General features: G+C 39.1%; 1 protein-coding gene across 6 annotated transcripts in view; it reads left to right on the top strand.

Moving 5' to 3' along the window:
• NTNG1 (netrin G1) overlaps positions 1-15,387 on the top strand; it is a 220,442-nt gene that overhangs the window by 187,922 nt on the left and 17,133 nt on the right. The window lies entirely within an intron of this gene.

Raw genomic sequence — 15,387 nt, 5'->3', positions numbered from 1 at the left:
ACGGTGGCTCAGTGGTTAGCACTGCAGCCTTGCAGTGCTAGAGTCCTCAGTTCAAATCCCACCAAGGGCAAAAAACCATCTACAAGGAGTTTGTATGTTCTCCCCATGTTTGCATGGATTTCCATCCCATATTCCAAAAAAGACATACTGATAGGGAAAAATGTACATCGTGAGCTCTATGTGGGGCTCACAATCTACAAAAAAAAAAAAGTAGTTTTATGTAACTTGGCTATCTTGTCCTTAAACTGATGCTGGGATTTCCAGCTGAGATAGGGGGAATAAGAGCTGGAATATAGACTGCTGCTTACATGACTACTGCACCCGCTGCATAATTCCTAAACATAATATATATTATTTTTGTGGAGGGGAATAAGTTTCCCACCCACTTAAAATGAAAAACTTCATTAATAAATAGTAAAAGTAAATATTGTAATATATCTTACTAAAGAAAAATTCTTTGTCCTTCATTGATCAGACAGAGTTACTTCTAAGATGGAAGTCTATGGAGAGGGGAAGAGGCTGCTGGAAGAAACATGAACATTCTGCCACAACTAAATTTTTCTATACTGTAACTAAAATAGAGTTATAGTTGCTATAATAATTATCAGTAGCTTCCCCCACACACACACCTTCTGTGTGTGAGACTGAATATGTATATTGGTGCTGTTATGGTACGTTTACACGGAAGGGGAATTCCTATTTATATTCCACCACTGGCCGCAACGGGATGCCGAAGCAGTGTATCAGCACTCTTTCACAGTATTGCAATCCTGATTAGGCCCGGATGAATGAGATTAATCAGGAGGAGTCTTGCGCCACGGACTTCTCGGCTGAATCAGCTGCGGAATCTGTGGCTAGATCAAGAGGATGCTTCTTTTTTCCACGTCCTCCTGTGATCTCTGCCTCTCATTGAAAACAATAGGAGGTGGATTATGGGAGGAACCTGCTCCGAATTCAGGGTGAAATCCGCCCCCAAACCCACAGTAAATTCCTCCATGTGTACACAGACTGATAAGTTATGAAGCAAACCATATTCATGTTACAAAGTTTCATTTGTCAAATATTATTTATAATTATAAGTAAAATTTAGGAAAATGGGTGGCAATAGTGAATATTTTATTTGGGGGGTTGGGAGGTTCCAAGCAGTGACAAAATGCAGCTAGGATAAGACTCATACATTATGGTGTGTAATAGAAAATGTAAATAGAATAATATAATTGAAGTCACCGTAGGATGGTTTGTGGGAGGATGAGTCGCAGTGTACACCGTGTGATGATGACTATGTCTCCACATCTTTAGTTTCTTATTTCCATTGGATGTAGTTACAATATAAAGACGTGTAGCATGTCTCTTGAGTTTAGGTGTCACTGTGCATAGTATATTGTTAAATGCTACAATATTTCCTATGTGTTCTCTGTTTTCCACAGTGCCTATTTTGTTCTTCTTGAAGACATTTCTCTTGGGGCTCTCACCTCCACCATACATGACAGACATTTTACAGTTACTAATTCCTCTCCATAGACTTAATTAATGCTTCTCATTCTAATGATCATTACCAGACTGCCCACCTCTGCTGTAACTTGAGTCAAAGACGTGAGCGTCTGTCCAATCAAACTAAAAGCAAAAGCGAGAGGAAGATGAATACAAACCTTTATCACACCTTTGAGAAAAGTAAAGCAACTAGAAATGGGGCGAGACTCTTCATCTTAATTAGGATGAGCAGTTTCCGTTGCGAGAGAAAAATAGGTGCTTGATTCACAGAATGATTCTAGGCTAAAGCTAAAACCTGCGTAATACAGAATTAACTATTTCAGGCTTTGGTATGGCTATTCATGCATTTTCCATTTGACAAATGGCCAGTAAATAGAATAATGAGACCGCAATTCAGTCTACCGTAGTGAAATTCAGTATGTTATTGGTTATGTAAAGTCTAAGACAAAATAGATCCTAAGACTTGGTGGTACCATCAAATTTTCCACCATTTTTTAAAACAACAATAGCCCAGAACCATCATCAGTCAGTGTAGTCTGTTGGGCTCTGATGGGATCCATCGTGCAATGTAAATGTGAATAGAGTTTTATTTAATACGTCCGCATACAATGCATGTGTTGTATAAAGTGTACGCGCATAATACATTTTAATAGATGCCGAATGTATTCAATGAGAATTTGCATTTCTCAAGATCAAGCTTTCATGTTTTTAAGTTTTCTGTGAAGGTCACTGGACTTAAGTCACCTTTAGGATGCATCTGACCCATTATTAGACCTGCATATAAGAGTGGTGTACACACATGCCCTCCTCACTGGCCAGTATGGTAATATAGCCAAGCCAGTCTCATAAGGTATGTTTACATGGAGGAATTTGGAGTAGAATTTGAGGCAGGCTTCCATCTCAAAATCCTCTCCAAAAACTGGCCCTGTGGATCCAGTGCAGAAAGCTTTGGGTTTCTGGCATGGTGTTACAGGCATGATTACTCGCATACAATGAGGCCAGGCAATATCTATCAGGTTCAGGGGCGTAACTACCGGGATAGCAGTGGTAGCGGCTGACACAGGCCTGGGACATTAGGGAGCCCAGTGGCGGCTGCTACTGCTGCAGATTTTTTTTTTTTTTTTTTTAGTAGGCTGTTACCTGCTGGACTAACTCCATCAGGAAATGGGCCCTATTTACTTACTAATTCCGGCTCCTTCTCTCTGCTGTCTGCGCTTCCCCTTCTGCAGAGGCTATGAACAGAAGCCGGGATCAATAAGTAAGGTCATAGGCCCACAAACACTATCATTATACTTGGGGGTCTTTTCAAGGCTTCAGGCCTACTTGGTGACGTCGCAGGGGGAGGCACATGTAGTCCTTGGGGCTCTGCCATTCCTAGTTACGTCACTGATCAGGATGCTAATTTCTCAGGGCTCTATGAAGAGAAGCATCTGTTATTGCCTCCCATTGAAAATAATATGGGGCAGAATAAGGCTGGATTGCCTTAAAATCCTCCCCTAATCCAATGTGAACATATCCTTAGACCTTAGCACATCATAGCCAAATGGCTATCAGTTTTTTTGAAGGTCCATTTTGATGTCCTATTTTTGTCCTTTTCACAGATCCCTCAATCGTCGTAAGTCTATGAGGGATCCATGAAAATAGATCCAAAATAGCAATGAAAAACAGACCAGTTTTCCAAGCCCATTACTGGAATATAGTCTTTGACTTCCACAGGGGGAGTTTGCTTGGTCACCGCTTTTTGACTGAATAAAATTACCCGACGACCATCAGGATAGAGTAATAGCAAAAGCCCTCTAGGTCGCAAAGGTGTTGGCCCCAGAGCAAGTTCCCCATATGCTCTCCTTATGATATGGTCCTAATAAAATTGATGACAATAGAAGGCAGGTACAGTCAGTATATAATGTTCGGAACGTTTGTATAGAATGTGTTATTTGTAGTACAAACCTCTTCTAGGATTAGTCTGTAGGAATAAGGGATACCAATGCCGATAAGGAATAGGTTACTGAGACTTTCCTTTTTCCTGTACACTGCCGAGTTTTACAAATAAACCAGCCCTCGTGGGAAGAATTCATTAAATATGTATAATGTGTTCTGCGTGCCCCCTGTTTTGTGGTATGTGACATGGTACACAATGATCAGCTGCAGTACAAGGCAAAGAGTTTTGTAAGTCTGTAAATCTCAGGCAGAAATAAGTCTGTGCCTCGGGTAACTGTTCCCAAACACAAGAATATTGCGGTAGAGCTTATATCACAATTGTGGGAAACGATACCTAAATCACAGCAGCATGTTATAATACTAGAACCTAGTAATATGTACTTATACGTTTTTTAAGGTGTCGTACTCTTAAGGTACGTCTCCATGGCCTACGGTTTACAACATTACCACAGCTTCAAAGATCCTACATGAAAAAGAGAATTGCAAGCAACAATGCAACCCGTGAAAATTTGGGCCAAGTCATGGCAATACTTCAATTTTTTCTAAACCCGATGAACTAAATATTGCCATGAACCCCTAGTCTTTGTGCATTATATGAAATTATATTCATCTATAATAAATTTCACCTGGAAAACTAGTAAATTTGTTCTTTATATGCTATGCATGGTCTGTCAGTGACAGGTATAGTGTTAGTAATACTTATACAAATGTGTGACATAGGTTACTAGTATTAATGTTAAATACTCATTGTGAAACGTTGCGAATACAGGGCGTTTTTGCCAAGTTGCATGTTACAGTTCCTACAAAGTGGATTCTAGCTAATCCCATCCACACGTTGCAGAAAAATATCTGCCTATGGATATCCTGCCGTTTTCCGTTCAGGTATAATAGGGACAGAAAGTCTGCAGTTTCCGTGAAAAGTGCAGTGGAAAAAAATACAATCTTTTCTACAGCGCTTCTTACCTGGGGCTTGCTACATGGGGCCTTAGCCTCAAGGTAAGTTCAGACTGAGGATTCCACCCAGATTTGTCAAATGGAGACAGAATTTGCAAGCAGCATACTAAAAAAAAATAAGTGTCCTGCTTGATCTTGCAGCGGATTCCATATAAGTCAGATGCTGGAGACAGCGGTGGAAAATGAAGAGGAATTCCTCTTCAATTGTCACTATGTGAACTTACTCTAAGACTGATGGTGCTATCCATGCTGCTAAATCTCAGAATATAGTCTAACCTTGAAATCTGGGGGGTAATGAATTAAGAGAGACAATTTATTATGTATGGGGCACTGAGGGGTCCAATATACTGTGTAGGAGAGCACTATGGAAGCCAATATACTGTACATTGGGGCATTGAAGGGGCCATTAAACTGTGTGTGAGGGCACTGATTGGATCAATATGTTGTGTATTGGGGAACTGATGGGTACAATAAACTGTGTACATTGAGGGGGCATTATACTATGTGTGGGGAACTGAGGGTGTCATAAGAATGTGGGTGTGGGGGCACTGAGGTGACCTTAATATTATGTGGGAGCACTGTGGGTTATAATACTATGGGGACACTGACTGGGGCATAACATGAAAGGCATAAGGGGGTATTATCCAGTGCGAGGCACATAAAGGGTACGTTCACCCAGAGTTTTTTGGCAGCTGATTTTGACGCGGAATCTGCCTAAAAATCCGCTGCCAAAAATGGCTCCCATTGACTTCAATGGGAGCCACTTGCTTATTTTTTACTGCTATCTAGTAGGGGAAAAAAGAAGCAACATGCCCTATCTTGCCGCGGATTCCACGGCTGGCTCAGCCGCGGCATCCATGGCACGAGACTCCCTCCTGATTAGGCCCATTCATTCCACGATGGGATGCCGGTGCACTGTATCAGCATTCTGGCATGGCTAAACACGAGGTATGTTCATACGCGGAATCCATTTTCCGCCGTGTGAACATACCCAAAGGGGACCATTTTTTAAGTCCAACTCAATGCTGCAGCTTAATTGTCACCCTGATGGGAGCAAAACTATAAACTAATGTATTGACACTCCTATATAGAGAGTAAATGTGCCCAGGCTTACAACATGTCACAGTTACATGGGGATACACCATAGAACTCCATTGTATTAAATGCTCAGCATCAATAAACGTTCCATTCCTCCTGAGAACACCTATGGGAGAAACAGCAAGCCAAAATTATACACACATGTACAATACATAATAAAGCAGATTTCACACAATATAAGAAATCGTAAAACAATTCTCATCGTGTGTAGTGAGTCCCATAGGCAGGTGGTGGGGAGAGAGGAGATGTCCCACACCTTACACCGTACCTGTTCCAATTTTTCTGTTCACTTAATCGCTTACAATAGAATGGTTTCTATACACTTCAAGTGGCAGCTGGTAGAATTTACAAGACATATGAATTTAGAAAAATCTAAAGACTCTGATCACATCCCAATATATATGTTTTATGCGAATACATCCAGATATTTGAAGCCTGAGTCACAGCTGCACAGACATACATTCAGAGCTCACATTCTGCTCCTTGTTTATTTTCTTCACTTGCCCGCTAGCAAATTCATTAATTAAATTCTCTAATAGAAGCGAATTATCATTTAATGCCACCTCAGCTAACAGCAGAGAAGCAATTTCCACTCTCCGTTATCCCCTGCTTTTCTCCACAAGGATTATCACAGGCCGATATAAACAAACAGTCTGCGCTTCATGTGACCGGCTGCACGTGCCACGCTCCTCACTGCTTATTAGCTCAAAATAAGGACTTGTTCACATAGGACATTGGTGTATTACTTAGTGATGGGTATTATACTCTTCATATATCGTATAATGGAGAACTGCGAGTAATCATCTTGCGCCAAAGCCAATGACGTTATGGCGAGCTGCTTCAGAATAAGCAATCTGGTTTTAGGGTGGCAGCTGCCAGAATATACAGTAGAGGAAGACATTGGGGAAAAAATGTTCTAAAACAGGAAAAACATATGTAAAAATTTTTATTTAAATTTTTTAACATAAAAAAATATATATACCGTATATACTCGTGTATAAGTCGAATTTTTCAGCCCAGTTTTTGTGCTAAAAAAGCCTCCCTCGGCTTATACTCGAGTCAGCAAAAAAAAAAAATTTCTATATTTTTTTTCTATATATCAATATATAGAATCTCCCATAAAATAGTGCAAAAAAAAAAGATTAAAGAAAATAAAAAAATAAAAGTTCTTAATCCCTCCTTTCCCTAGAATACATACAAAAGAAGAAAATGACTCTGAATCACATAAACATTAGGTATCCCTGTGTCTGACAGTGCTCGGTCTACTGAATATAGGGTATCTGCGGGGCTCCTGTTCCGTCGGTAAGGGGTTAATAGGAGCACTGCAGATACCCTGTATTCAGCCAGGCTGAATTCCAAGTGGGGGAAGTAAAAACAGTCCTCAAGCTCAGGGAAGGGGCAGACAGACAACCAAAACACCCCCTCCCCTTCCCCAGCATCTACTGCATCCAAAAACTCCGACCATTTTAATTTTTGAAATTTTCCAGTAGCTGCTGCATTTCCCCCCTAGGCTTATACTCGAGTCAATAAGTTTTCCCAGTTTTTTGTGGTAAAATTAGGGGCCTCGGCTTATATTCGGGTCGGCTTATACTCGAGTATATACTCAATTTAAACTTAAAATTTTATATACGTTTTCCTATTTTGTAAATTTTTTTCTGCAATGTCTTCCTGTTATGGCCACAAGATATTAACGTGGTAAGTGTCAAGTTAAACTTTGCTTCAAAGCCAACACTAGGTTTCCTATGAGGCCTCCATTTACAATACCATATGTCTGCCTGACATTGGGGAAGAGTGATCATAGGGCTTTTACTAATATTTATCACCGAGGGTCCGAGCTCCATTCTCCTGCCTCCAAGGTGAGCATTGAGGTTTATTGCCATAGGGAACGTGGGAAAAGCACTGGCCATATACTTGCCATTGTCTTTCCTTCTGGGAACAAAGGATTGAGCGTGCTAAACTCCAACATACTTAACCTTGTTCCATTAAAAGCAGACACCAGGAGACTCCATACATGTAGGTTAATGTCTGACACCTGTTTTTATGGGTCTGTCCAGCAATCTTAATCTAAATATGATGTACAGTAAGAGGGGCAACCTGACAATTCTCAGTGTCTGAAATGGTGACTGATAACTATTATATTTGACGGTGAATCCCGTTTCATATCTATTTCTTTATTCTAACATGGATTTCTATGGGTGACAAATGCAACTTTTTAGAATCTGTATAGGGAGCTTTCTCACCGTATATGTTAAAGGTGTACGAGGAAGGAAGGAACACAAGGTGAAAGTATTTATATTTATTTAGCTTATATAGCGCCATCATATTCCGCAGCAATTTAGGGCAGGGTTACATCTGCGCCTGATCTCCGGTTTAGCAAGTCCAGCCAGTTTCCGTCTTCTGCCCCGCGAAACTGGACAGGAGACGGAAACCCCGGCGGTCAGCTTTCAAACCCATTCACTTGAATTGGTTTGTAAAGGTTACCGACTGTATGCATCTTCTGCCTGTCTGCATTTCCGACTTTGTGTCCGGCTAAAAAAAAACGTTTTCTCTGTGGATAAGCAGAAGACACACACAGGCGATCACCTTTACAAACCAATTCAAGTGAATGAGTTTGAAAGCTGACTGCCTGGGTTCCGTCTCCTGTCCAGTTACGCGCGGCACAAGACGGAAACCGGACGGATTGGCTAAACCGGAGACCGGGCGCAGATGTGAACCCGCCCTTACAGAGGTATTGTCAACATTGTTCCATATGGGGCTCACAATCTATCAGCCATTCCGGTCAACATGGCAAAGCTGTGTGCAAAAACTGCAGTTTTTTCACTAATCCTAGACGGATACAGTATTCTGAGACTAAAATATTAACCGCGGTGACCACTCTTTTTGACCAATGAACCTCTTTAAATATCATTTCTAATATACTGCAGAACAATGGAAATATTACAAGAATAACAAAAGGTTAAAAAATCCAAAAAAACTAAATAAGTCGGAGCCCGACTAGTTAGTAAATGCCAGGAAAGCCTAACTGTACAGTGCAATGAAGCAAGTAAGAGGTCATACAATAAACCGATGAGGAATCAGAAGGCTCCACAAAATATCACGATCAGATTGTTATAGCTATGCTTTGCCAAGTATGGGCAGTGAATGAAGAAATTAACAACTACTTGTAAAATTGTGTTTTCTGTGAATGGAGGAGTCACATAATGGGATGTGGAGATTCTGCCACCTAGTGCTACATGTCAAAACTGCAAGACAGTGTAAAGTACACAGCGAGTGATAGATGATAGATAGAGAGATAGATAGATAGATAGATAGATAGATAGATAGATAGATAGATAGATAGATAGATAGGAGAGAGATAGATAGATAGATAGATAGATGATAGATAGATAGATAGATAGATAGATGAGAGATAGATAGATAGATAGATAGATAGATGATAGATAGATAGATAGATAGATAGATAGATAGATAGATAGATAGATACAGATGATAGAGAGAAGAGAGATGATAGATAGATAGATAGATAGATAGATAGATAGGAGATAGATAGGAGATAGATAGATAGATAGATAGATAGATAGATAGATAGAGATGAGATAGATAGATAGATAGATAGATAGATAGATAGATAGATAGATAGATATGAGATAGATAGATAGATAGATATGAGATAGATAGATAGATAGATAGATAGATAGATAGATAGATGATAGATAAATGTGGTCTTCTCAAAGAAGAGATCAATGTACAACCCATCACAGAAATGAGGTGGTCTTTAGGAGAGGTTTCACTGTATATATTCCAGTATGCTTATGAATTATTTCTGAGCATATGGCTCTTATAGTACACATGTCAGCCATATGTGACAAACTCTTTCATTAATGTAATTGTTACTGTATTTTCTTCTCTACTAAGAAGATTATAATAGGATTTGTGAGAGAAATAATCCTTTGCCAAATCGTATGACATATGAGACATTGAAATTGTTGGGAGAAAGTTGAATGTCAAGATTAGCATATGCCTAAAGTGTAAAAATAGTTGTTGTATTTATTGGATATTACAGTTTTTAGAAGAAAGTAATGCAATGGTAATGACTTGTTCCTGGATTATAATCTGTAATATTGTAAAATGTGTTCTTCCTTACCTGTTCTCTTGGTTGGACACATCTGGATTTGGGTGGCATGGGATAACCAGCTTTTCAATACGATTTTTGTTATAATCTGTCAAGAGATATCTATTCTTCATATGTCGGCACTCCAGCTGCTGTGAAACTTCAACTCCCAACATGCTCCATTCACTTCCATGGGAGTTCCAAGAACAGCAGAGCAGGTATGCATGCTGGGAGTTGTAGTTTTACAACAGCTGGAGTGCCGAAGGTTGCCTACCCTTGACATAGAGCCACGAGGTAGCTGGGTTATGAGCTGCAGCCTCTCCATGGTTAAAGGACTCTTATGAAACCTATTCAAAATAATATCACAGCATGCTAAAAAGAATCCTTGAACAGCTACAATTCACAACATAACCACCAGTTATAGCATATGACTTTACTTTATTACGAAACAATATTGTATTGAAAAGCTGTTGATCTTTTGACAAACCTATCTGGACATTTGCAGCCTAGAGGAATGACCACATTTTTACATTATGTTGTATCTGGAGTGTCTTAAAACTTTACTAACTTCCATCTATTACAGCTTATTTTATTACTGATGTATGTATTACGATTGGTGACCTTTCCCCCTATACTGTAATAGTCTTCTATATCTTGTCAGCTATAACTACATTCACAATGACTGACCAAGGAATGTAAGATTCTGCTTATGATATCAGTCAATTTCTGATATAAAAATGAGTATAGTACATGCTTATAGAGATATCCAGCAAAATTCATCCATAAGTGATCTGGTGTTCAACATTTTGTCTAGAAGATGAGAAAAGTAGTCAGCATTTATATCTTGAAAGTTTGCAAAGTGCAATAACAAATCTCCAGGGTATGAGTCATATCTAGAAGATGAACTGTCTACTGTGGCCACTGCTTACTGGAGTACCAGTCAATACACATTATAGTCGCCAACACATTGTAGTAGAGGGGTTTCTGATGACCTATCAATAGGATAGGTCATCAATATATGATGGGGGGTAGCACCCGGCTCCTTCATCGATCAGCTTTTTGGGACAGTTCTCGCACCCGGCACTATATAGTCTATAGAGCTCTATATATTGTAGAGTAGCAAAGTCACGCTATTACAGATCAGCTCCTAATAACTTCAATAGGAGTAATGGCGTCCAGTTACTATACAATATACAGAGCCATCTGCACATTGTATAATGCCAGACATGTAGCAATGCCAAAACGTTCATTGGTGCGGGATCAGGTGATGTCACTCCATCAATAAGATATCCTATTCAAAGGATATCCAAAATATAATCTCAGAGAAAACCTTTAATGTCACCAAACATACTGATCTTGATGGACCCACTCCAATATTTAATGTGGACTGTCTCTTCCCTGGCAGCAGCTGTTGTGGGGCGGAGAATGATCGGGCAGTTCGTTTTTAATATGTTCATTCCTTTAAATGGTCACTAATGTTCGACCAAATTTATTCAGGAAGATGATCATAAAACTTTGAACAGAATACTTTGTTACAGAATACATATCATATAATAGTCAGAAATAGTATTACTACCCCTGGACATACACTGTACTTGATTTACGCCATAAAATTAGCCCCCTCTCAGGACACACGCGTGCTTGGCTGTTTGGCAACAGCTATCTATAATGAACAGCCAGCCTAAGCCAGAAAAGAAATCTTATTATTTGTGCGTATTCTACCAAAGAAATGACAAGGGGTCTTATCCACATCTTATGCACATCTGCAGCAGCAATCTAAATACTTCACTCATTTGCTATAAGCAAAATATGTATCCATTAGGACATGTTCACAAACACCAGAATTCTACCAGAAATATCTGCAATTAAAAATCAATCAACAGACATCTGGATAAAGCAGTTTCGGAAGTAATAGGCACGGATTGCTACAACCCCATTAAAGAATCGCAACCTCAAAGAAATGACTGCAACAAATCTGACACTTATGAATGAACCTTTATAGGGAATAGCCCTTGAGGAATCTTCCCCTTGATCATAGTTTGTCTTTTGTTGGAATTAAAGGGGTTGTCCAGGGAATTTTTTTTTTTTTTTTTTGTAAAATATATGTATACATATATCTCAAAAATAGATAGAACAAACCATCAAAGCACCGTCCATAAACAAACTGTATAACAAGGTGGGAGAGGACACAAGCGGGAGCTTGTAGAGAATTAAAAAAGTGGGGAGGAAGGAAGAGGAGAAAGAGGAGAAAGGAGAGAGGAAGAAAGGGACAAATGGAAAATAAGGGGGGATTGCAAGGAAAGAAGAGAACAGAAGTTCCAGTCACCCACGCACAGGGAGCAACTAGCACTGAATCCAACCGAGCCAACGAAACCTCTGTAGACTTCAGAGTAACCGCTATGATAGACATCTGGATGAGGACAGAAGCGGTGTCACTCCCTCTCGGAAGTACGTTTCCTGGACAATCGGTACTTGAGTTTTCTTGCTCCAAAATAGGTGGAGCAAGGAGAACCTTTCTTAAGGAGTGGTGAGACCGTTGGCTTTAATGGAGTAGAACACCAAAACATCCATGATGGAGAAGCAGGACCTAGTAGGCAGGGAATGAAATTTATCTGCAGTGGTTTCTTCCTGCACAGGTTGGCTTTGCTATTGTCCGCCATCCCCCATTGCACAGGTAATTATCTATGAAATTAGGAGAGCAGAGAATAGAAGGTGCAATCCAGAGGTCAGGCTGGTTCTGATCATGTGACCCGGGGTTGGAACCAGGTCAGAAACTTCGAAGATACTTCAGAAGGAAGATAAATTTAATTTCCAGGACAACCCCTTTAAGTCTTGAAAATCTCTAAACGTATCTGACATGAATCCCTGGACAACCCCTTTAAGACTTGAAAAATCTATAAACGTATCTGACATGAATCCCTGGACAACCCCTTTAAGACTTGAAAATCTATAAATGTATCTGACATAAATCCCTGGACAACCCCTTTAAGACTTGAAAAATCTATAAACGTATTTGACATAAATCCCTGGACAAACCCTTTAAGACTTGAAAAATCTATAAACGTATCTGACATAAATCCCTGGACAACCCCTTTAAGACTTGAAAATCTATAAATGTTTCTGACATGACCCCCTTACATATACATTGTCTATAATAGATTTTAATTTGCTATAAAGGGATTTTCCCATATTTGAATTTGTAGACAATTAAAAATTAGATATTTTTTGCAAATATAAATTATTCAAAATTTTGCAGAGTTTTAAAGATTTTCTCTAAGCATATTAGTGGTGTTGTCTCTATCGGTTGCCAATGGATAAGACCATGAATGCAGGAATTTTCTATGATCCTGCATTCACCATGATTTTCTAATTGATGACAGGTTATCAGGCAGGGACAGGGCGTGCACAAGAAGATAGCCTGGCTTCAACAAGGAAATCATGACTGGGTTTCAGAGTATAGGAAGTTCATATATTCATTGTCATATCCATTGGTAACCAATCAAGGTGACAGAAGTCACCACTAAGATAGTTGGAGAAAATCTTTAAAATTTGGTTATGTTCCTGGAAAAACCTCTTTAACTCACACTCTGGACCATGTCTCAGGCCTGAGAAGACTTCCAGACAAAAATTAAATAAATACATGTTTTATTCCTTTATTTCATAACTTCCTTTCTATTTAAAGAGGACTTTATAAAGCCTTATAGGCTCCTCTCTACTGATTCTGGCACAGTTGGAATGTTTTCTCTAGTCCCCGCCATTCTCAAACAATCAGTGCAGTGAGTTTTGGTGTTAGATATGCTAACTAGACTCTCTAATATCATGTGGGTGGTGGGGTGTGAGTTTGAGCTCTAATACTTTTTGCCTCTGATTGGAGCTCTTAGTCTCACCCCATTGCCTGCTCCTGCTTGACAATGCCCACTTGACACAAGAGAGTCTTTTTTAAGATATCAGACACCAAAACTAACTGAATTGCTTATTCAGGAATGGTGGGCTCTAGAGGAAACATTGGTACTGTTCCAAAATTGGTGGAGAAAAGGCTATTAAAAGATGAGAAGAGGTTAGATTGGTGGAGATGACAATAGGTCTTTTTGAAAGGGGTAGACAACATGGCTTTCTTCTTCTTCTCAGGAAGTGCCATCACATTCATTGTCACATGACCATGCAGCATTCTTGATATGATGTCACTTCCTGAGAAGAAAAAAGTGGCCATGTTTTTGTTTTGTCCTGAGCAAACCCTTTAAATCTTAGAACGGTATCACCTATAATATCTTATGGCGTATATCTGCCCTAATGCTGCCCTAATATTAACCATATATTGGATCAGAACAATAGCCTGTAGTTTACATAATAACTACTGTTATAATATATCTAACACTTTTCTTGCAGTTTCCAAAGTGTTAATAGACATTTTTCTGCCTTGTTCTTCTGTCATGGCAGACAATTTCTCCTGTGTTTCTGAGTGCTAAATAATTGACTGCACAAGCAAGCAGAAGCATGTACACAGCTCCTTAGAAATTCTCTTAGATGTGTGTTTAGAAGATTGATTTCTTCTGTAACTTGATTTTCGTTGTATATATTGGATGTCATTTCTCTATTAATGGGGCCGACATGTCCGGCTGCAGGCTATCCACATCGAGCATTCCTCCACTCCTCCAAGATATTATATCAGGGGGTAAGACGCTGATGCTTAAAATGTTCTGAATCTGTAGTTCATAAACAGGTGCTAATTTGCATATGCTAATTAAGCATTAGAGTATTAATTACTGAATCATACCTATGGAGTCATCTTACCCACAAGTTGTATGCCAGTTGCATAAGAAACTATGCCAAAAAGCGTAAACTTTCTTCTAAGCTTGGATAGAAAAGATGGTTCATAGCATCAGTTTAGTAATGTGTTGTCGTAGATATGACACAAGGCAGAGAATTCAGTGAATGCAAATGAGTTCATTAGCAGGAATAAAATGGTTAGGAGTGGGTTAAAAAATAATACTCACCCCACTGCCCCACCACTTCCATTCCAATGCTGTCAGGTTCCCCATTGGGCTCAGCTTCTTGGTTCCATCACCTTGGAGGGTCTGACCTGTAGCCGGTGATGTGAGTCTTGTTTTAATTATGTTAACCCACTCTAAGCCATTTTTTGTCCCCCTGGAAAACCCCATTGATAACCGTTAATGTAAAAGTAATGAAGAACTACATAACAGGCCGGTGTCCAATAGACTAATCGAATTCATAGATTAAATTGCAATATGACAATGGGCAGCAGAGACCTGCATAACAAAAGTTCATTAAAGAGAAAGCCTTAGAGTGAATGTAAAATTGGCATATCATTTATTTGGATTCAATTAATAATAAATGTCTTAGGTTAATGTTAGAAAAGTCAAAACCCCAGGGTGACCGCTGTGAGGATAGCAGAAGACTTTAAAGCAAAGATGGTTCCAAAGTTACAGGATTTCTTGGATGGTAAATTAATAAATCGTATATTTATGTAAATAATTGATATGATAGATAGATAGATAGACAGATAGATAGATAATAGATAGATAGATAGATAGATAGATAGATAGATAGATAGATAGATAGATAGATAGATAGATAGATAGATAGATACTGTAGATAGATAGATAGATAGATAGATAGATAGATAGATAGATAGATAGATAGATAGATAGATAGATAGATTCTTATATATAATAATCTAAAATTCCAGGATACATTTTAAAACTCCTTTTTATCAGTTGTGTGTTGCATAGAGGGTTCTATAATGGTTGAAATAAGAAATATCTGTGTAGGCTAAG

This window comes from Leptodactylus fuscus, chromosome 9, assembly GCF_031893055.1.
Source record: "Leptodactylus fuscus isolate aLepFus1 chromosome 9, aLepFus1.hap2, whole genome shotgun sequence".
NCBI classification, from domain to species: Eukaryota; Metazoa; Chordata; class Amphibia; order Anura; family Leptodactylidae; genus Leptodactylus; species Leptodactylus fuscus.
This window is presented reverse-complemented; position numbering and strand designations above follow the sequence as displayed.